Source organism: Marmota marmota, unplaced genomic scaffold (genome assembly GCF_001458135.2).
Source record: "Marmota marmota marmota unplaced genomic scaffold, marMar, whole genome shotgun sequence".
NCBI lineage: Eukaryota > Metazoa > Chordata > Mammalia > Rodentia > Sciuridae > Marmota > Marmota marmota.
The window spans coordinates 25280755-25302064 of NW_026000185.1; positions in this window are offsets into that span (position 1 = coordinate 25280755).

A 21310-nucleotide genomic window follows, 5' to 3' on the forward strand; every position below is an offset into this window, starting at 1 on the left:
ATAGTAATGCCCCCTTATCTGCAGTTTTGCTTTATGTGGTTTCAGTTATCCTCAGTCAACTGTGGTATAAAATATTAAATGGAAAATTCCAGAAATAAACAACTCACAAGTTTTATATTGTGCATGGTTCTCAGTAGCAAGACACAATCCTGTGCTCTCTTCTTTCATCTCATCAAGGGTGAGAGTCACCCTTTTCCAGTGTGTCCACACTGTATATACAATCTGCCTGTTAGACACTGAGGAGCTGTCTTGGTTATACCTGACTGCAGTGTGCAGTGGTATGATAGTGCTTCTGTTCAGGGAACCCTTATTTTACTTAATACTGGCCCGAAGGTGCATGGATGGTGATAGTGGCAATTTGGATTTGCCAAAGAGAAACCATGAAGTGCTTCCTTTAAGAAATGAAAAGTTTATCACAGGTTTGTATGTATAGGAGAAAACATAGCATGCATAGGGTTTGGTCCTATCTGCAGTTTCAGGCATCCACTGAGGATCGTGAAACTTACCTTCTAGAATAAGGGAGATTGCTGCATTTGCTTTTTATTGTGTTTTCTTTCTTCTCTGAATTCTTTATTTTCTCCACTGAAAGTGTAGCCTGGGAAGCTCCACCTCTATCTTCAGTCTTCACCTGTCACCTCCTGGAGGTGTCTCCGTGTGTGTGTGTGTGTTTTCAGATAAATAGGATAATTACCCTTCAGATAGAAATTGTTAACACAACTAAATTTTCTTTTTTTCAAATAAAATAAGTAAAATTTTCTTTTTTCTTTTTTTTAAGAGAGAGAGAAGAGAGAGAATTTTTTAATATTTATTTTTCAGTTTTTGGTGGATATAACATCTTTATTTTATTTTATTTTTTATGTGGTGCTGAGGATCGAACCCAGCGCCCTGTGCGTGCCAGGCAAGCGCGTTACCCTTGATCCACATCCCCAGCCCATATATTTTCAATTTTAGATTCTAAAGCAATTTTTAATTTTTTATTCTTTAACTGGCAAATAAAAATTGTCTATAATCATGGTATGCAACATGCTGTTTTGATATGTGTATGTTTTGCAATGTACTACAGAGTTGTAGTAATCAAAATGACACAGTGCTGGCGTAGTTGATTGTCTTGTCCAAGAATTGTAGCTTTTCTTAATTGCTGCTGATGTTTTGTGTAGACTCACTCTTTTGAAAGTATTCCCGTATTTCTTTTGTAGTTTTGGTCTCTCAGAGAAACCCATGCCTAGCATATGGTAACTATCTTTTTGGATAGGATGAGAAGAAAATTAACCAACACATGATCACATAATTTAAGGGCATAAACATTTAAACATCTTAAGTTGGTAAATCATAAACTTGAGAGCTCATAGTTTTTAGAAACATGATTGGCATCTCACCACAAAAGCTCAGACTTCCCCAGATTTTTTCCAGTGTTCTATTGTATGAAATTTCAAACTTGTAGCCAAATTGAAAGAATGTTACAGCGATGCTCATGTTCCCACTACTTTGATTTTACCACTAGCATTTTATTCTGTTAGTAAGTCCGTATCTACTCACTTTGAAGATGAGTTTTAAGCATTAAGAATGACTGATTTTTGATAGAAGAGGAACTGAAGTTCTTATGAGTAAGTTACTTCTCACTGCCCCTCAAAATTTCCTCCTCTGTATAATAAGGGTTTGGAATAAATGGTGGTTTTTGATCTGAGTTTCAAGGCACCTCCCAGTTCTGTGGAAAGGTCTGACACAGGGACACTCCAGAGGCATCCCAGTTACTATCACACACCTCCTGTGGGGGCAGGAGGGAGAGTATTCAGGAATGAGGGCCCTTTGAGCAGCCCAAGCCCCAGGCTACACCATGGCTTCAGTCAGAGCAGCTAGGCTGGGTTTTAGATTTAGTGTTTTCGTGTGTCTTAGTCTGTTTTCTTTTTCTATTAAAGAACACCATAGACTAGGTAATTTAAAAAGAATAAAGATTTGCCAGTCTCATGGTTTTGAAGGGTAGGAAGTTTGAAATTGGGCAGTTGCTTTGGTAAGTTCCTTTGAGCTGGTGGGGAGTCTCTCCCGAGTGCTGAGGACATAATGTGACAAAAGGGGATGCATGTAAGAGACAGAGCCAAACCAGTGGTTATGGTAGCCCCACTCTTGGGGAAATCCACAGACCCACTGCCAGTCTCTTCATGAGGGTAGAGCTCTCCTTGCTCAGTCACCTCTTAAATTTCTCACCTCATAAGACCTTAAAATGGAAACTAAATTTCAACATGAGTTTTTATTTTTGGGTTGGGGGGGCATTCAAGTCATAGCACCATGCGTTTGCAAAGGGGAATTGTGCAGCTATTTATATTTTGAAAACTCCGGGATAGCATTATTTTAAAACTCATTTTCTGCTCACTGAAAGGATGTGTCTGGTCTTTCTAACTAGCTTATACATTTTAAGAGAAGATAAATAAACTCATATTCGAGATCTTTGTATATGTCAGGTATTTTGCCAGATCTTTTTTCCTTGTTACTGCATTTGCTTCTCATAGCAACTCGACAAGACAGGGATTGTTAACCTTACTTGAGAGAGGCCACAATCTGGGGCTTAGAAAGTGACTCACTCAAAATCACTTGTCCTACAGTTGGGGGAATTGAATTTATAGTGGTGCATGGGGCCTCCATCTGGTAACAAGAGGCCCTTATCTTTTGGAACACTGTAACCATGTGAGCATCTCACAGTACTGTCTCAAGGTAGGTCATTTAACTCTTGATCAAGAGATCTTCTGTATTTCTGCCTTGGTAGGTTGTGAATACAGAATTATCTTTTCAACTACAAAAGTTGTTATAGAAAAAGCCTGTGGCAGGAGATTCTGAGGCTGAGAACTCTAACTGTGAAAAAATACAGCAGGATGGGAGAGGCAGGGTCAAGGTCAAAGCAAATCTCTGTTATCTCTTTGTAGAGGCTTTTGCAATCTTTGTTTTTGGTTTCTGGCATCCACTCCTATTTCCTGTTGGAGAACTCTCTCCTTCATTTGATGTTGGAAGATCGCTAGCTTCAGAAAAATGAAGGTCTTCCATCTTGGTTCCTTGGTGGCCATGCTGTGGTGTGTGACCTCTGATCAGACCATTGGGTGCCTCCTCCTGAGTTTTTGCCTTGAGAAGTGAAACAGGATAAGGACCAATTAGAATTTATGCTTGGAAGCCTCTGTGGAGGTTTCTAATGGTAGCTTCAGCAGTGACCTCAGTTAGCAGTGAGGTCTGATTATCCTCTTCAAAGATGGCTATTTTATACTTCCTGATCCTTAAACATATGGTTTTCTTTCCATCTTAAGATGCACAATGGGTTCTGCCAAAAGTAACAAAACTTACTACTGCAGAGTTTCTGCTGTTCTTATGTTCTGATATGAAACTGGGGAGAGTGCCCACTCATCTACTCTCTTGTGTTGTGCTTTGTCTTCTAGTATGAAAAGAGCACATTTCTATTTTACTGTCCCTTTGTAGTCTTTATATCACTTAGGTTATGCTGCAATAACAAACACAACCTAAATATTAGTGGGCTTAAACAACAGTGATTAATTGCTCCCTTGCAATTTGTCCACTAATGATCAGCAGAGAGTTGCTCTGTTCATTGTAGTCCATCAAGGACATAGGCAGGTGGAATACCTGCAGGTTATGAGGAAAGAGGGCCTGGGTGGGTCTTCACCAGGAATTAAATGCTCAACTTGGAAGTGATACACATCGTTTCTATTTCCACTTCACTGGCCAATACTAATCACATAACTCCATTCAAACACAAGAGACCCAGGAGTACAATCTACCACGTGCCTGTAAGTATTTGTGGAACACAACCTTCACAATATTCAGATTCTGGCCTTTTCTGTAAAGACTTAAAGATGTTAAGGAATGGCCAGTTCCCATATCAGTCTCTTCATCGTTCTCCTTTCCACTCATAGGTGAACTTGACTAGAGTTTCTTCCTCTTCCTGTCGAATTCCACTACGCAAACACTGCTTTATTCATGGCCCTTTGGATGTACATTTTCCTGCCTCACTCCTGTCACAGAATTTCAGAGTCTTTCAAAAGAAACCAACTTCTCAGAATTTTGAGAAGCAATACAGACTTGAATGAAGATTTTGGAGGCGGAATATTGGATGGTATGTTGCTGAGATGTCTATGTACCAGAATTTGGTCTTTGTTTTCATAGTTAGATCCCACTTCAGGACCTGACTTTAAAAATTTCCTTGTACCCATCAAGTCCCACATGACTTGTTTTTGGTAAATTTATGTGTTAGAAGTGAAGTTATTTCTTTATTTAATTATCTTGTTTTGTGGTCCTGGAGATTGGGGCCTTGTGCATGCTAAGCAAGTATTCTACCACTGAGCTACGCTTGCAGTATGTAATTTCTGAGCATAATTTTTAAAAAGTGGTGTGCCTTCCCCAGTGTCTTGTTTACTTTCCACCAGCTGAAAGAAAAACCTCAAAGGCCTTAGGTTTGGCACATCCACAGGATAGAAGCCATCAGGATCTCTTAATTACCACATTACCGTAACTGACATAGGGATTCATATCATGTGCCACTCAGCCAAGAGTTTAAGAAACTCTTCTTAGTGATTTTCCTTCTCAGAAGTCCATATCTGGAAAAGCTGGTAACTCTCCCCCACACCCAGTCCTTTGCTAGGTACAACACAAGCTTCCTGTTCCATTCTTGGTTTTCTTCCTTCCCCCAGGACTATAACCTTCCAGTGGAATTACATTTTTCTGACCAATCTTTTAAGTAAAGCTATTCTGTCACAGTTCCTGAGCCTGAACTTTATTTCTGTACTCAAGAAAAAAAAAACTCAGAAAATGTCCATTTATCCAGATTCATTATTTGAAGAAATTTGAGAAACCATCTTGAATTCCTCGAACCTGACTTTTGGATTTAAAACTGTTCTAAAAGAATCATCAACTATTTCTTCCTCACATGTGACCTGTTGACCCCAGTGGCATTTCTGGTGAGGGTTTTCTATTCTTCATCTGGTGCATTTTCTGATGTGGAAGAACACATATGTGTGGAGTGACAGACACAGCACCAACCAGGGAACTAGAGGACAGGGCTCTAGGCCCAGCTCAGCACCTTAGCAGCCCTGTGGCCAGTGGTGGGCCTTCCTCTTCTCTGGTTTCTATTTACAAAGCTGAGACCAGCAGAACTCTTTCCACTCCTGTCCTTCCCACACTTTTCAGGTGTTCTTTGTTTGTAGCGTGGCCGACACTTGACCCTCTCCTAGATCTTTTCCCAAACACCAAAAGGACATAATGCTAGACCCAAAATTAAGGTGTGGACTCACAGAACATGGTTATGTTGATGCATATCAGCTTTATTGCTTTAAGAGGAACGTGCAAGGACACTTAAGTTTTTTTTTTTTTTTTTTTAGTTGTTAGACTTTTATTTTCCTCACTTATTTGTATGTGGTGCTGAGAATTGAACCTAGTGCCTCACACGTGAGGCAAGCACTTTACCACTGAGCCACAGCCCCAGTCCCCAAGGACACATTTTTTTGTTAGCTTTTTAAAAACTTCAGTCATTTTTTTTTTTTTAGGTGTCTTGGAGAAACAAAACTAGAAAACTTGTCTTTGTATATTTCTCTCTCCTTTGCTCCGACACACACAGGCTGGCTGCCTGTGGTTTTTGTTAACTTAGACATGCTTTTGGTGAGTAACACTGATACTGAATGGGGCTTCCCAAGATAATAGGATGAATGAAGTGGGGAAAAAATCACAAGGAGAGAAAAAACTTCTCAGGAAATTTCTAAGGAAAAAGTTGCTGCCTCACCTGGGCTGTGCGCTCCTGCCTGTGGCGGCCACTGCAGGGAACAGTCTTAAAAACTCTGGAGAGAAAGAGCCTCCTGAGCACGGCTGGCATCGATGAGACACCTACAGCTACAACTTCATTTCACAGCTTGACAAAAATTAAACATAAAAGACTCCTCCTGCTCCACAGAAATGGAAATGTATGCTGTTTGGAATTGAGAAGAGCTACCTCTAAATTGAATCACTGACTTCCAGCCCTGACTTCTGAGTAATGGTCCACATTCCACATTGGAGGCAAGATTCAACACAGCTCCTGGTGCATCATATGGGATCCCCACTTGTCTGCATGACCCCAGGAAGGCCTCTCACCACTGTGGTCCTGACTCTGCAGGGAGTCGTGGACTCCAGTAGTGAGGACTCCAGTCGTGATCCTGGAGCAGATCTCTGCAAACCTTGTTTGGCCTTGTAGGGTTCTGCCCAAGGTGGACTAGCATGAGACTACAGGGACAGGAGTAAGTAGAGATGGGCTCCTTCCTGTGTGCTTCCTACCTGCTTCCTGTGTGCTTCCTACCTGATTCCTATGGGTCCCCTCAACCCCTGCTTCCTCTGGTTTTCCTCCTTGAGTCCTGTGGACTTCCTTGTTTCTATAGACTTCCTCCCTGTTTTCTGTGAACTTCCTCCTTGATTCCTGTGGACTTTCTACCTGCTTCCTGTGTACCAACTTGCTCTCTGGGTTTCCTACATGCTGCTTGGCTTCTGAGCTATGCATGCTGCCACTTCCGGGCTGTGAGGTCATGAACTCCCTGGACACTGATCCAGGGCTGCACGTTTTCTTTATTTTGGTAAAATAGATATAACATGAAATTTACCATTTTAACCATCTAAAAGAACAAAGTGGGAACATTCAGCACATTCACAGTGCTGTGCAACTCCCATCATTCACAGCTCTAAACCATTTTATCATTGTTCAAGGATATCCCATACTTACTAAGTAGGCACACGGTTTTCCTTTGTCCTCCCAGCCCCTAGTAACCACTAACTTGTTTTCCATATAACCTGTGGATCTGCCCATTTTGATATTTCATGCAAGTAGGATTACACAGTATGTGGCTTTTTCTGTCTAGCTTCTTACCCTTAGCATGAGACTTTCCAGGTTCAGCATGTTTTCCCAGGTCTCAGTGCTTTCTTCTTTCCAAGGCTGAGTATTCCACCATTGTGTGGATGGACTCCGTCTTGTTCACCCATTTCTCTTCTGGTGGACACCTGAGCTGTTTCTGCCTTTTGGCCATGGTGAATTGTGCCTCTGGGAACATGTGAGTACTAGTTGTTGCTTGACCATGTTTTCCATTCTTCTGGAATAAAAGCTACTGGAATACAAGGGTAGTTTAGTGAAGAACCATCCAGCTGTTTTCCCTAGGGTTACATTTTGGTTCTTACTTCATTTCTTAGCTCGGTCTAGGGCAGGGTATATGAAACGCCAATCAACCAATCTATGCATGCATCCTTAAAGGCATTTATTTGCTTGACTAATCTTTTTCCCTTCCTGCCCCTTTTCCCCTCTTTCACTCATACATATTGAAAGATTTGATTATAAAGCTTTTACAGTTAGGCTTTATATAGAAAATAATAAATTTTGTGGTGCTTCCTCGATCTTAAGTCATTTTATTTGAGTCATTAATTTGAGATTTAAACCAAACACTTATATAAACGGAAAGAAGCTGCTGATAATTCTAACACCATAATATGGTAACAATTTCTGCTTTTAAATTCTGTTCCAGTTGGTCCCTATGCATACATTTTATAGACTTACAATCAGAGTATATATATATATATATATATGTGTGTGTGTGTGTGTGTATTCTACATTTCTTAATTAATGCTTTTCCAGAAAATTTCCATGTGATATGGTTTTCATCATTATTTTAATGGCCCTGTGATACATCGTCAAGCTGATTTCTCATAGCAGACTTAGCTATTCCCACAACTTAGATATTTTGATTGTTAGCAATTTCCCAATATTAGAAATAATTTTGAACTCTTTATTTTAATGCACGTAGTTTTTTTTTTTTAAATCTTAAAAGTATCTCTTTAGGAAAAAGAATCCCTTGAGTGGAATTATTGGGTTAAAGGTATATTTATTTGTGTAACTTGTAGTGCACAAAATGTGACATCTTACAGAGTATTCGTGCCAGTGCAAAATGCTGTTAGCAGATGCTTGAGAGCCCTGTTTCAGCACATTTTCATTAAAATCATCCTCCCTTGCTCCCTCCCTGCAGCACTTGGCTGTTGCTGTCACTAGCAGCCCGTATCCTCCCCCCCCCACCCCCGCTTCAGAGATGCTATTTGTTTCCAGTCCAGCCTGAGATAAGGAGGTGAGGAGATGGCCAGGTGGCAGGTGGGAAGATGGGCAGGCTCCTGCAAACTGTGCGATGTTTAAGGGGATGTGAGGGCCATTGTCACAGAGGCAAGAGAACACAGCACATACCAGAGGATGATAGGGCTGCCTGCTTCCCATCCAGAGGGTGCCCTCCTCACCTGCCGTGCCAAAACAAAAGCTAGAAGGAAGACCGAGTTTCTCATTCTTTCAGATCCTGGTTTTCATCAGGCTTGAAGCAATTCTTTGTTGTAGTTTGAAGTGATTCTTTTGTTAAGCCTGAAACCTGCCACCCATTCCTCTGCGGGGTGAGGAGGACCAGAGGGCCTGCGGTAAGTTAGACGTGTGGGAGCCTCACTCCCAGGCTAGTGTGAATGAAGGATTGGGTGACAGGCAGTTAACGAGCTGCAGCTGCAATTGCTGAATGCAGGGCTCTGCCTCCTGAGAGGAGCAGTTCTACAGTGTAGCTCCCAGACTCTGCCCAGGAGTGCAGAGGATAGGGCCACATGCAAGGGTTTGTATTCTGCTTCATCGTAGGTGCAAACTAAAGCACTAACTTCCATCTCAGTTCTTCTTTTTTAGTTGTTGGAAAATATACAAAACATAAAGTTTGCCATTTTAGCATTTTAAGTGTCAATGCTTTGAACACATTGGCACTCCACCGCCATCTCCTCTTTATCCCAGACCGAAACCCAGGTGTGCACTGATCAGCACTCCCCATCCACCTTCCTCCAGTCCTGGTAACTGCTCTTTTATTTTCCAGCTTTGAAAGTCTGACCACTCTCGGTTCCTATGTCAGTGGAATCATATGGTTTTTGTCTTTTGTGGCTGGATTATTCCTTGATATAACATCTTCACGATTCTTCCATCTTGTAGCACAGGTCAGAATTTCCTTTCTTTTTAAAGGCTGAATAATATTCTTTTATATATGTACACAGGTTGCATGTGCATGCATGTGTTTGCATTTACACGTTATGGTTTAGATGTGAGGTGTCCTCTAAAAGCTCCTGTTGATTCAGGAATGTTCAGAGGTGAAATGATGGGGCTTATGAGGGCTGAGACCTAATAATTCTCTACTAGTGTGAATGCACTGGCTGGGAGGTAACTGTAGGCAGGTAGGTCCTGGCTGAAAGAGGTGGGTCAGTTGGGGTATGCCCTGGAAGGGTGCATTTTCCCTGTAACTACTACTCTCACTGCCTCTCTGTTTCCCGACTTCGCCATGAAGTGAGCAGTTTTCCTCCTGTGGGCCCTTCCACCATGATGCTCTGCCTCGTCCCTGGCCCAGAGCAATGGACTTGGCCATGGATGTACTGAGATCTCTGAAACTGAGCTCCAAATAATCTTTTCTTCCTCGGAGTAGTAGTTCTTGGATGCCTTGGTTAGAGTAATGGAAAAGCTGGCTAAAAATATGTGTATCATATTCTGCATGTGTATATACACATGTTCACATACATGCACATACGTGTGCACCTAGGCATATACATGTATACATGTGTGTACACATACACACATGTATACACTTTCATATACTTCATGTGCATACATGTGCCCAACACCAATTATCCCCTCATCCACTGGTCCATGCTTGGGGTGCTTCCGTGTTTTAGCTGCTGTGATTAACACTGCTGAGAAAATGGTGTGTGAATCTCTCTTTGGGCTTCCTGCTTTCAGTTCTTCTGGGTGTACCCACAAGTGGAACTGGTGGCTTACAGGTGATTTTTTGCCTAACTGCTGTACCGTTGTCCATAGAGCTGCACCACTTTACATCCCCACCAGTACCTCACAGGGAGCTGCCAATTCTGAGCTGCTGGGAGGATGTACATATGGCCCACAGGAGGAAGCTGGCCTTCAGGTGGCTTTTGTGATTAGGAGTAAGGAGACTGCCCACAGGCAGAGGTGACAGGCCGAATCAGCTGGGTCAAAACTGATGAGTCTCCACAAAATTCCAGAGCAGAGGTGCCTGCAAAGCAACACTGTGCTTCTTATTTGACACTCGCACAGTGGGGAAGCCAGAGGAATCTGTTACGGAATGCTGTGGTTTTCAGAGTGTTTTAGTCTGTATGTCATGGTGAATTAGCTGGGACTGTGAGGAACCAGGCCTCGTCCCTAGCTCTGGATTCTAGTGGCTTCTGCTACAGGCTGGGTCTGGTATGTCCCCAGAGGCCCACGTGGTAAAGTCTGTTCCCTAGAGTGATGCTTTTGGGAGGGGTGGGGTCTGTAGGCTATTGGGCCTATGGGAGGGCTTTAGGCCACTGGGGACATGACCTCCCTGGGGGCAGTGGAACACTAGCTGCTCTCCCCTCCCCATTGCTGTCCCTGAGGTGAGTGCTTCTGCCCTTGCCCACACTCTTGCCATGCTGTGCTGCCTTGACATGGGCCTAAAAGCAACAGGGTCCATCACTCATGGAATCAAAACTGTGAACCAAAATAAACCTTTTCTCTTTTTAAGTTGGTTGTCTTAGAAGTTATTATAGAGATGGGAAACTGACTAGCTAGCATAGTGGCCAAAAGTGTGTTTTTAATGGTTACTTGTTCAGTGAGATTATAAAAATAGTGCCCGCTCACACTCTCTATCTCTGCTTCATCTTCCTGGATATTTTCCCAAAGTACGTTCCTTAGAACACCAGCTCTCCAGGACAGTAGTAGACTGTACATGCAAAAAAGGATTTGGTTTCTGAGATTTTTGTTTAAATATTCAAATGCCCATGTGGTTTTTAAAATGGCTTTATTTTTGAGCATTGATTCAAAGTCTTAGTATTGTGTGGGGCCTTTTGAGACACATTGTTCCAGACAAATGGAGCTTCATATATTCTAATTTTTCCTTCTATGGAAATTAACATTCTACGGGGGAGCAAGATGACATGTTACAGACTGGGCAGAAGCAGGTCCAGTCCTCCCTCAGCTGCTAATTGCACGCATGTGGGGAGTTCTGCAGTTTCTTTTTATTTATTTAGTTTTTAGTTGTTGATAGACCTTTGTTTTGTTTATTTATACACGGTGCTGAGAATGGAACCCAGTGCCTCACACATGCCAGGTAAATGTGCTTCCACTGAGCCCCAGCCCCAGCCTCTTCAGTGTCTTTAAGCTTCAGTTTCCTCCTTTGTGAAATGGATCTTAACTTCTTCAGCATTAAGTGAGATGTTGACTCACCTGCTGTGTGCTGCCTTGTGAATTGCAACCTGCAGAGAGCATTGGGGTGCAATGCTTTGTAGTTTGTTGTTAGAGACAACTAGCCCCTTTCTTGGATTATACTTGTTTAAGTTTCCAAACCTGTTAACTAACCGGCTCAGTCCAGGCGCTGTCAGAACAGCACTCATGAGCTGGAGGGGTCCCGTCCGTCAAGCTAGCCGCCCATCAAACGGCCCACTCTAGAGAAGTCTGTGGTTGCTTTCATCGCAGGCTGCTGACACTTACACAAGTTCAGTGCTTTGCCTCCCCATCAATCCTGCCTACTCGTATCTGATGTTAACTTGTAAAATCTGATTTCCAAGTTTATTCTGAAGACATCAGGTGTCTCCTGCTATGTGGATCCAGGATCTTCTCTCTGCTATATCTTGCCTGCCCATCCCCAAATGGCTTCGTTGATCACTCCTGATTTCTCCTTGGGCCCTTCTTAGGCCCTTCTTCTGCTCCCTGAACCTCTCTGAGTGTTGGCAGCTTGTGGAGACCTTGCTTCCCCTGCAGACAGGCCGGGACCCATCTGTCCAGGTACGGCCTTGCCTTGCTCACTGTTCTTCCACACTGTGCCTCTACATCGTCCCGCATTCATCTGACAGATACTCACTGTGTGCTCCATGTGGCAGAGAGCTGCCAGTGATGGCCACCAACGCTTTCTGCCCTCTCTGAATGTCTGCACTGCTCCTGCCTACCAGGAGTGGAGCGTCCCCTCTGACTCGGTCTTTGCCAGTGGTGACTTGGTCTGAGTTGAAGTGCTGCTGTGCAGGTCCTGGGCCTGGAGCTTGAGGAGCTTTCTGCTCCCACTCCTCCTCCTCTTCCTCCTTCCCTCCCCTCCCCCCTTTTCCTCCTGTTCCTTCTCTTCCTTTCCTCCTCTGTCTCCTCCTTTCTTCTGCCTCCTCACCTTCCCAGCAAACTTTTTCTGTAAAATGCCTGATTGTTGATAGTTCCGGCTTAGTAGAAGGGCACTGTGGTTTTCAACTACTCGTCTCTGCCACTGGAGAACAAAGGCAGCTGTAGAGAATTTGTAAAAATGAGTGTGGCTGTTTCTCCCCCCCCCTCCTCTTTTTCTCCTCCTCCTCCTCCTCCTCTTCCTCCTGATCCTCTTTTCCTTGTCCCCCAACAACCCCTCAGTGGTGTTGGAGATGGAACCCAGGGCCTCTTACGTGCACCTTAACCTACGACCAGCCCTGGCTGCTTCTGCTTTTGCTCTCTTGCAAGTTTCGATAAGGAAACTTGTGATGGGTAACAAATGATGAAAGGCTGAAGGTGGGACAGAGAGAGAGAGAGAGAGAGAGAGACACACACACACACACACACACACACACACATACACACACACACGCTGGCTGAGTACATGGAGGAGGGTCCAGATGCCATAGCCAGCTGCACCAAGGCCCAGACTTGTGAGCGAGATATCCTGGTGTTCTGGTGCTGGCCAGGCGCAGATGAATACAGCCTCATGGGTGAAATACACTAAGCCAGGGATCAGCAAACTTCTTTGGTAAAGGGCCAGATTGCCAATAGTTCCGGCTTTGCAGAAGGGCATTATGGTCTTCAGCTACTCATCCTTGCCACTGTAGAACAAAGGCAGCTATAGATAATATGTAAATGAATAAATGTGGCTGTTTCTCATAAAATGTTACTGACATGACAAGCTGGCAGGCTAGTTTTCTGACCCTTGTGTTAAACCACTAATTTCTGGGGTGTCTTCAGTGATGTGATAGATAACCAAGAGGGCCTACTCATGAGCTCTAGGCATTGTCACTAGAGCTGAGCTATAATTGTCAAAATGATACATTTGTTCCTGCCTTCAGGGAGCTTGCAGCTTGTCCTAGCTTTATGGAAAAAAAGATTAGATCCAATAACTCCTGTCCAAATAACCCCAAGGCTCAAATTCAACTAGTAAGAGTTCAGAGAAATTGATAGCTTTTGCAGGCATGGGACGGGGTTGGAACTGAGAGGCATCTGCATCTGTTTTGGCTGCAGAAGCTGCAAGTGGACCACTCCAAACTGAGTGGCATCAAGCAGCCATTTTATGATACTCATGAATTCTGTGGTCAGGAATTGGACAGGGATAGCTTATCTTTGACCCAGGGTGTCTCGGCCCCAGCTGGAAAGGCTCATTAGCTGGGGGTGATTTGTAATCCAGAGGCTCCAGGCATACAGAGACATCTTTACTAAGTGTCCATGTTGGTTCTCAGCTGAGGCAGAGGGTTGGAGCCCCTCTGCATGGCCTGCATTCTCCCCTAATGGGGGCCCCTGTGTGCTGAGCACGTCCATGAGCAAGACAGAGGCTGCATCGTGTCAGTGACAGCTGCGGGCCTCATGCAGTGTTGTTCTCAATGTGCCTATCTGTTCAGGGGGCATGGCTACTGCCTCTCTGGCGGGTATCAGAGCTTGCTGATGTATTTAAAATCACCTTATTATCTGGTACTGATTGTGCTAGTCAAGGTTCTCCAGAAGCTATAGGATAACACGACATGTGACACACACAGCAGGAGTTGGCACACATGATTACAGGGGTGACAAATGACACCATTTGCATCTACAAGCCAGAGAAGGAGGAGAGCCAGTGATGTCATTCAGTCGGAGTCTGAAGCCCCGAGAACCAGCAGAGCTGACAATGTAGCTTCCTGACCGAGTCCAAAGGCCAGAACCAGGGGAGGGGCACTGGCATGTGTCCTGGAGCCCCGAGGCCTGAGAACCCAGAGAGCTGGTGTCTGAAGGCAGAAGATGCGGCCCAGCCCAGGTGGGGGGAGAGCTTGTCCTTCCTCGTCTCTTTGTACAGCTCAGGCCCTCAGTGGATTGGCGGATCTCCACCGATGTGTATAAGGACAAGTCTCCTTGGCTCAGTTTGTTAATTCAAAAACTCACGTCTCCAGAAGCATCCCATAGACAAACCCAGGAATGAAGTTTTACCAGCTGTCCGGGCATCCCTTAGCCTGGTCAAGCTGACACATGAAGTGGACCATCACTTGGGCTCCCAGAGGCAAGAGCTCAGTGCTCAGTAGTTCATGAGTTCTGAACAACCTCTGTCAAAGCTAAATGGAATTCCTGAGGATCTTCTCATCATGGCCCTGGGGGACAAGCACCATGGGAATTACGTTTGCTGATGTAATTGTTTTTCTTAAGACTTGTGTTCTTTTGTATTCTGTTGAGCAGTGCAGTGCAGTACCTTCTTCTGTAGAGTTAGATAGCCCTAAACTCTGCTGTTTGCTTTCTGTTGGTCAATTTCTTAATATATGTAAGTCTTGCCTCATTTTTAAAGTGGATATAATAATATTGCAGTTCTGAGAATTCCTGTGAAGTTCCAATAAGAATTTCATGTAACTAGCAACTAGCAGGTGTCTAATAAATATTATTACCTTGAAGTAGGCCATTTTATGAATTTTGAGCATTTAATAAATTTTAAGGATAAGGAAAAAGCTAACAGAAAATACAAGAGTGCTGAAAAAGTCCACTTATTTTGAATGTAGTTTTAATGTTGGCAAGTAGACTTTTAAAGTGCAACAGGTCTTGATGTGCATCATACCCAGCACAGACACAGGTGGCCATATGTCTCTCAGGTCTTGCCAATCTCAATGAAAGGGAACCATGAACGAGAAAACTATGAGCGCTGTGTTAAGGGGGTGTCTTCCACATCTCTGAGTAAATGCCACAGACCCTCGGGACCAGCAGACATCTCAGAGGGACTTCTGTCAGTCTTCTCTTAGGAACTTGTTGGCAGAGGGGACAACACTACCATGGATAGCAGGGGGGAGGTGAGATGATTTAACAGGTAGGAAAAGAGCTGTTGGGATTTAGAGTGTTAATGCACTTGCCTCTGATTCAGAACCTGAAGCCACACAATCCTCACTTGTTGGGGGAAAATATTTCCGAAGAGATTCCTTCTTACACAAATGATACAAAAATCTGTCTCACTGAGAGACTGGACTAGAGGTCTTCCAGGTTGGCTCTACTCACTGGACACACGATCCTGTATTCCTAGTGTTCACATTTTCTAGGAAATGTGGCTAGTGTCAGGTTCACAGCCTTATCATAAGGATCACCCAGGAGAGTGTCAGAGGGCTCTTAAGTGAGTCCTCTTACTACTATTGTTAAAAACCATCTTAGGAACTAACTTCAAAGTAACTTTTGGCCTTGTGCTCTGCAGGTGCTCCATATTTGTTAAATTAACATACGAGACAGTGTAAAGATAATTCAGAGGATTATAGCATTTGGATTTTCTTTTTTTTTTTTTTTCAGACTAGATGACAATTCTAAGATTTCCAGTTCTGTTATTAATATTAACCAAAAAATGGAAACAACCTGAATGTGGAGTATCCACACATGGAGGAATAGCCAGCAATAGAAAGGAGTGAAGTCGTGATGACTCGCTACAGCTTGAGTGACCTGCTGACACGTGCTGAGTGGGAAAGGCCAGTTACAGAAGTGTACAGGCTGTGTGATCCCACTCATGTGAAATGGCCACAGCAGGGAATGTGTTGAGGCAGAAAGGAGATGAGCGATTGTTTAGGACTGAGAAGGGAGAGGGACTTAGGATAACAGCTAAAGGGCACAGGGTTTCTTTTCAAGGTAATGAAATAGTTCCAAAATTGTGGTAATGGTTGTACCTATCTGTGACTATACTAAAAAATATTGACTCAGATTATTTAAAAGAGCAAATTGTATGTAATGTGGATTATGTACAAATAAAGCCATTAAGAAAATGATTCCCAAGTCAAAGACCCAGCCAAACCAGTTAGAAAGTTAAGCAGAGAGAAGCCTGTTTTAATTCATACCCTGAAAAATACACCAGAGGGAAAACTCCTCATGGGAAAGGCCATGTGGTTCAGTGGAGCCGCCACTTGTGTTCCAGCTGCTCAGACACTAGGCAGCAGGCCACGGGGAGACCTTCTACCCGACCTCGCTTGCACTCATCTGTAAAGGGATGCAGGTCTTCCCCTGCATGCATGGGCACGCTGCATTCAGAAATTAGGGACTTCTGACCAGCTCAGCCTTGGGTTCCTGAATCACAGGGTGAGGCTGAGGCAGGGGAGTGGCAGGGAAGAGTTCACCTCCCAGCTGTGTTCCAACAAGCTTTCCTTGTTGCTGTGCTGGAGCATCCATGTTGTCTGCTTTTTTTGTTTCTTTTGTGGTAGTTTCTTGGGGCAGATGGGCGGGAGTGGGGTGGGGTGGGAGGAGATGCTTCCCGTCTTCTTTCACGAGCCTGGTTTCTCTCTTTGTGAAATAAGTTACATGAAACCTGCAGATTGCTTTTCACTTCAGGTCCATTGGTCTTACAGGCGGTGGATGTTTTTCTTATATTTCTATGATACCACAGACATTTTACAGGAAAACATAAAAAGGAGATATCAGAACTGCCTCCTGATGCTCTTCCATTCCATTTCTTAATATCAACATCACCGTTCCAAAGCATTCTATAACTCTAAGGCAATACTGCTCATCCATTTTTATTTGCATTTGGTCAGGGCTTAGAGAACAAATTTGCACACACGTTTAACTTGGGCTCTTTAAGATTTGGAATTCAAATGATGGAATCCAATTCAGTATTAATACACTGCAGCCACTTGCATTTGGTTTCAGGGGACTTCACAAGTGTGATCACACTTTCAGGAAGGGTGCTGGGTCAGTGATGAGGTGTCTCTGGTTCTAGTCCTGGCTCTCCTCCAGCCAGAGGTGGCCCTCTTACTCCTCAACTTTAGTTTCCCAGTTTATAAAGTGAGTGGGTTGATCTGATGGCCTCTGAGTTGCCTGCCCTGTCAGACACTATACAGCTGTGTGTATCCAGCAGTCATGTTGATGCAGCACAGGGAATTGATAACTAACCTCAAAGGGAAAAAGTAAATAAGCAGAGTTTTGTGAGTGACAGAGGTGTCCTACTTAAAGTCTTTAAGTTTTCCTAATAAGTCAGAATAGACCCTTGGGTTTTACTGCCATCGTTCTGTACTTTTACTTTGCAGGATTAGGATTTCAGATATTCCCTACGTATCTTTTGCCTGTGGCTGGAATGAACTACCAGTTGACACGGTGCCTTGCTGTGGCCCATGTCACAGCCACACTTTATTTAGAGCAGTAGCTCTCAAACTTTAATGCAAAACAGAATCTCCTGAAAGACTTGTTAAAACAGATTGCTCTGCCTCAAGAGTTTCTGATTCAGCCTTCTGGAATGGAGCTTGAATATGTGCATTTCTAACAAGTACTCTGTGGATGCTGAGGCTGCTGGCCCCAGGACCACACTTTGAGAACTGCTGAGCTAAAGGTGTGTTGACTTACTTGATTTCTGTTGCCAGAGAAAATCTTAAGAGTCTTCCTCAAATAAATAAAGAGAAAGAATTAGTTTATGTTGGCCTCTTCCTTCTCTCTCTGTTGTCTTCTCAATTGATTTCTAGGATCATGGAAGCCGCTTGGTCTGGTGAGTTGCATCCGGGGCTGAGGCTGGGATGGGTGGACTGCCTTCCTCAGGAGCCAAAGGAGTCATAATGCACAGCCGAGTACTGAGCCTTGTGTCTGTCACAACCAAGAAGAGCAGGGCCAATAAGGGACACAGTGGAAGTCTACAAAGTCCACTATGACTGTTTTCCAGGGCTGTGGCCACGTGTTGACCTCAGTGTACTTGCCGTTCCCCTAAACACACTGCTAGGCTGCATTTCTCAGCTTCCCTTCCAGCTAGGTCTGATAGTGAAGTACTATTTGCAAAGAAATGTATGCTAGTTCCCAACCAAGACTTCTTAGAGGAGATGTGTCTCCTCTTTTCTCCATCTTCCAGCTGGAGATGTGGGTATTCTGAGCCCCCACCGCTGGCTGTTTGAGGACTTTTACTCTAGTTTGTCTTACGTGAACTAAAGATAAATGTCTACTGTATTTGAATCATAATGAGCTTTTGGGATTCATTTTGACTGCATCCAAGCCATCACCAATAAATGTATTTTCAGAATTTCTCAATAATGCTATGGAGATGGGAGAAAACAAAGTGAGGGTGAGATGTGTGCATATAAGATCCTAGTACGTGGGCGAGGAAGTGTGCCACCGGTGCTTCAGAGGTCAGAAAAGGATCTCCTGGCACTTACGGGGCTTGTGGTAAAGATTAAAGAAGTTCACACTACATCTGTTGAGGGACCTCAAATATAGGTACACTTTGATTTTCAAGTAAGAACATAGGGTAGGTGGAGAAGTGCTGCATAAAAAGGAAAAGGGAGAAATTTTTGGCATAATTTGTGGTAAAATATAGTTCTTGGAAATATTTACTGTAAAAACAAAAAGAAGCATTTAGAAAACAGTTTGGGGACCCCAATAGTTGCAAGAAGTCATAGCCTCAGCAAAAGAACAGCAGGACCATGAGGAGGAAATCGAGGCGAAGGCTCCAAAGGATGAGGTTCAGATTTGACAGGAAGAAAGAAAGTAATGGAAGAAATCAAGGAAATCCATGTATTGTTCCCATATGAAAAGGTATGATGATGTGAGAGACAGACTTGAGACGTGCTCTCAGGATTCAGAGGAAAGAGCTATCAATAAAGGCCAGAAGACGGGCAGAGATGGAGGACATAAAACAAAAACACAGTTTAAAAAATGATGATGGTTTCTGGGGAAAGAAGCAGAACTAAGGGAAGAGGATGTACAAATTGAAGGTATGTTGAAGTCAAACCCAACACCCCTTTTCAAAAAAAAATGCTCTAAGTTAAGCCATGCATAATTATGCAAATATCCAGGCAGAAAAAACAAAATCAGTGTCACCAAGAGGACAAGACATCAGGGTGGCTTCAGATTCCTACTTTTCAACACTGTTTCTGGGTTTTCATGGGAAATGTGCTTTGATCCATGGATTTTTGGGGCTGGCTGAATTTCTATTCATGGTTGAGAATAGAATCAAAATACACTAGGAAATATAAGGATCTACGAAATGTACCAATTATTTGTGGAGAAAAAAGTGGGTTTTTTGGGGAAGGCATTGTCTAACTGACCTGGAGCTGAATCAGCATTATGAGTCAGCATTATTAAAAACATCAGTGTTGATGCCTTTGTACAGAAAATGACTTTAGCCTCACTCTCCCTCCAGCCTGCTGGTCCCCGGGGCCTGGCCTGGCTCTGCAGAAGGCCCGGTGCTTCCCTGGTTGGTCCACCTGGCTCTGTGCTCTGTGTCTTTGCTGCCAGGAGCCCAGGACAGCTCTGCAGAACCAAATTTCAGGACCTCTTCCTGTCTGACTGATGCTCAGCCACTGACTCACTGTGACTGCTCTTCAGGATGGTGCTGGGTAGTTCTCACAGGCAGAGTTCTGCCTAAGGATCGGAGCCCCAGATTTCCTTTATTACCTGTGTTTACCTATAAAGCTCCTCCCCAGTCACCTTCATTCATCAGGCTGGAGGAGGGAATGTTGGCGCATCTACATTAGAAAGTCGGAAGTCAGATTTTGTCTTCATCTATACCTCTCATAAATGACACCCTATAACAGATGACAAAAATATTTGTCTTGGGGTGTGTTAACAGAAGATAGGAGAGTTAGGCAAACCTTTCTTAAGATACCCAGGACTACATGGTTACTGACCAGTGCTATTTTTGAATTTTGGAAGTTGAAATTTACTAGTTTTCTTCTGTGTCGTCTTTCACAATAAGTACCTTTCATAAAGATGGACATTATGGGTTGGGCAGGGCTGAGGGCCATTTACAGAGAGAGGTGAAACATTACTGTGGTACCCTTCTACTAGGTGGTCTGAATTTATGTCTTAAATGTAATATGTATGTTAAGTATAAATATATAAAACAATAAGCTAAGAGCTATGATTATTTCTGGATATAGTAGTGTAGTAGCTATTGTTTTCTTTATGTTAGCCTGACATAACTATTTCTCTTAGGTCACTTTAATGCATATGTCTGCTTCTGTAATAAAAGCACAGCAAATATTGTGTTAAAAATATTATTTTAAAAAAGTACATATAGGTGATTAGGACCAGGCACCATCCACTGTCTCTCCGGGGTGTGTGAGTGGGCTCATAACAAGCCACAATGCGGGTAGAGAGCTCCTGGGCTTCTCATTCAGAGCCTCTCTGGCTAATCAGAGAGGACTCATCCCCCGCTGTCACTGGGCTGCTGTGGTGAGGTCTAGAAGTGGATGCCCACATATGTGTCGCCACTCCTGCTGTGGAGGACAAGCAGCTGGCCCTCTGTGACGTCCTGGTCCTCCTCTGGGGATAAAGGGCAGCTGAGCAGTGCACCAGGAAGGAGTGTTCCTGAACACTTGGGCATCGTGGAAGCCAAGATGGCATGTCACGTGGAGGGAGTGCTGATGTGTCCCTGGCAGCCCTCCTCGCCAGGTGCCACAGGGAGAGGGCAGATTGCCCCTGGGTTCTGTGCTCTTGGTGCCTGGAAAGTCTATGCTCCCTTGCTATGTTTTAGGATGGAATTTTTCAGAATTGCCTGTTTTTCTTTCCCCTCTGTGGAGTTAGTTTTCACCTCCATGGCTTGTTTGACTGTCCCCTGACAGCTGGACTTCCTGTTAACTTTCGTCTTCAGCCAGTTTCCCTATCTCAGTTTAAACTTGTGACTGTCATTCATCCCCCTGTCTGCACTCATGCAGAGGCGTGAAGGCAGCACCCAGAAAACTGGTTCAAAAGTGATGCTGTTGGGCAGAGTGGGCTATTTCCAAAACAAACCAGCTGAACGCGGCCAAGCGGAGAAAGCTGACTGGTTGTGATCCAGTGCCGGAACTGTTGCTTCTTTCAAAGCCTCTGTGCATACAGACGGCACTCATTGCTGTGCACTGACGTCGTTCTCATGGCTCCTCTTCATCAGCGCAGTAATGTTTTTCACCCTTAGTTTCCTCATGCTTGATGGTATATTTCATTAGGGAATTAATGTATCCTAATTAATTTTTTTAAAGAGAGAGAGAGAGAATTTTTAATATTTATTTTTTAGTTTTCGGCGGACACAACATCTTTGTTTGTATGTGGTGCTGAGGATCAAACCCTGGCCACATGCATGCCAGGTGAGCGTGCTACCGCTTGAGCCACATCCCCAGC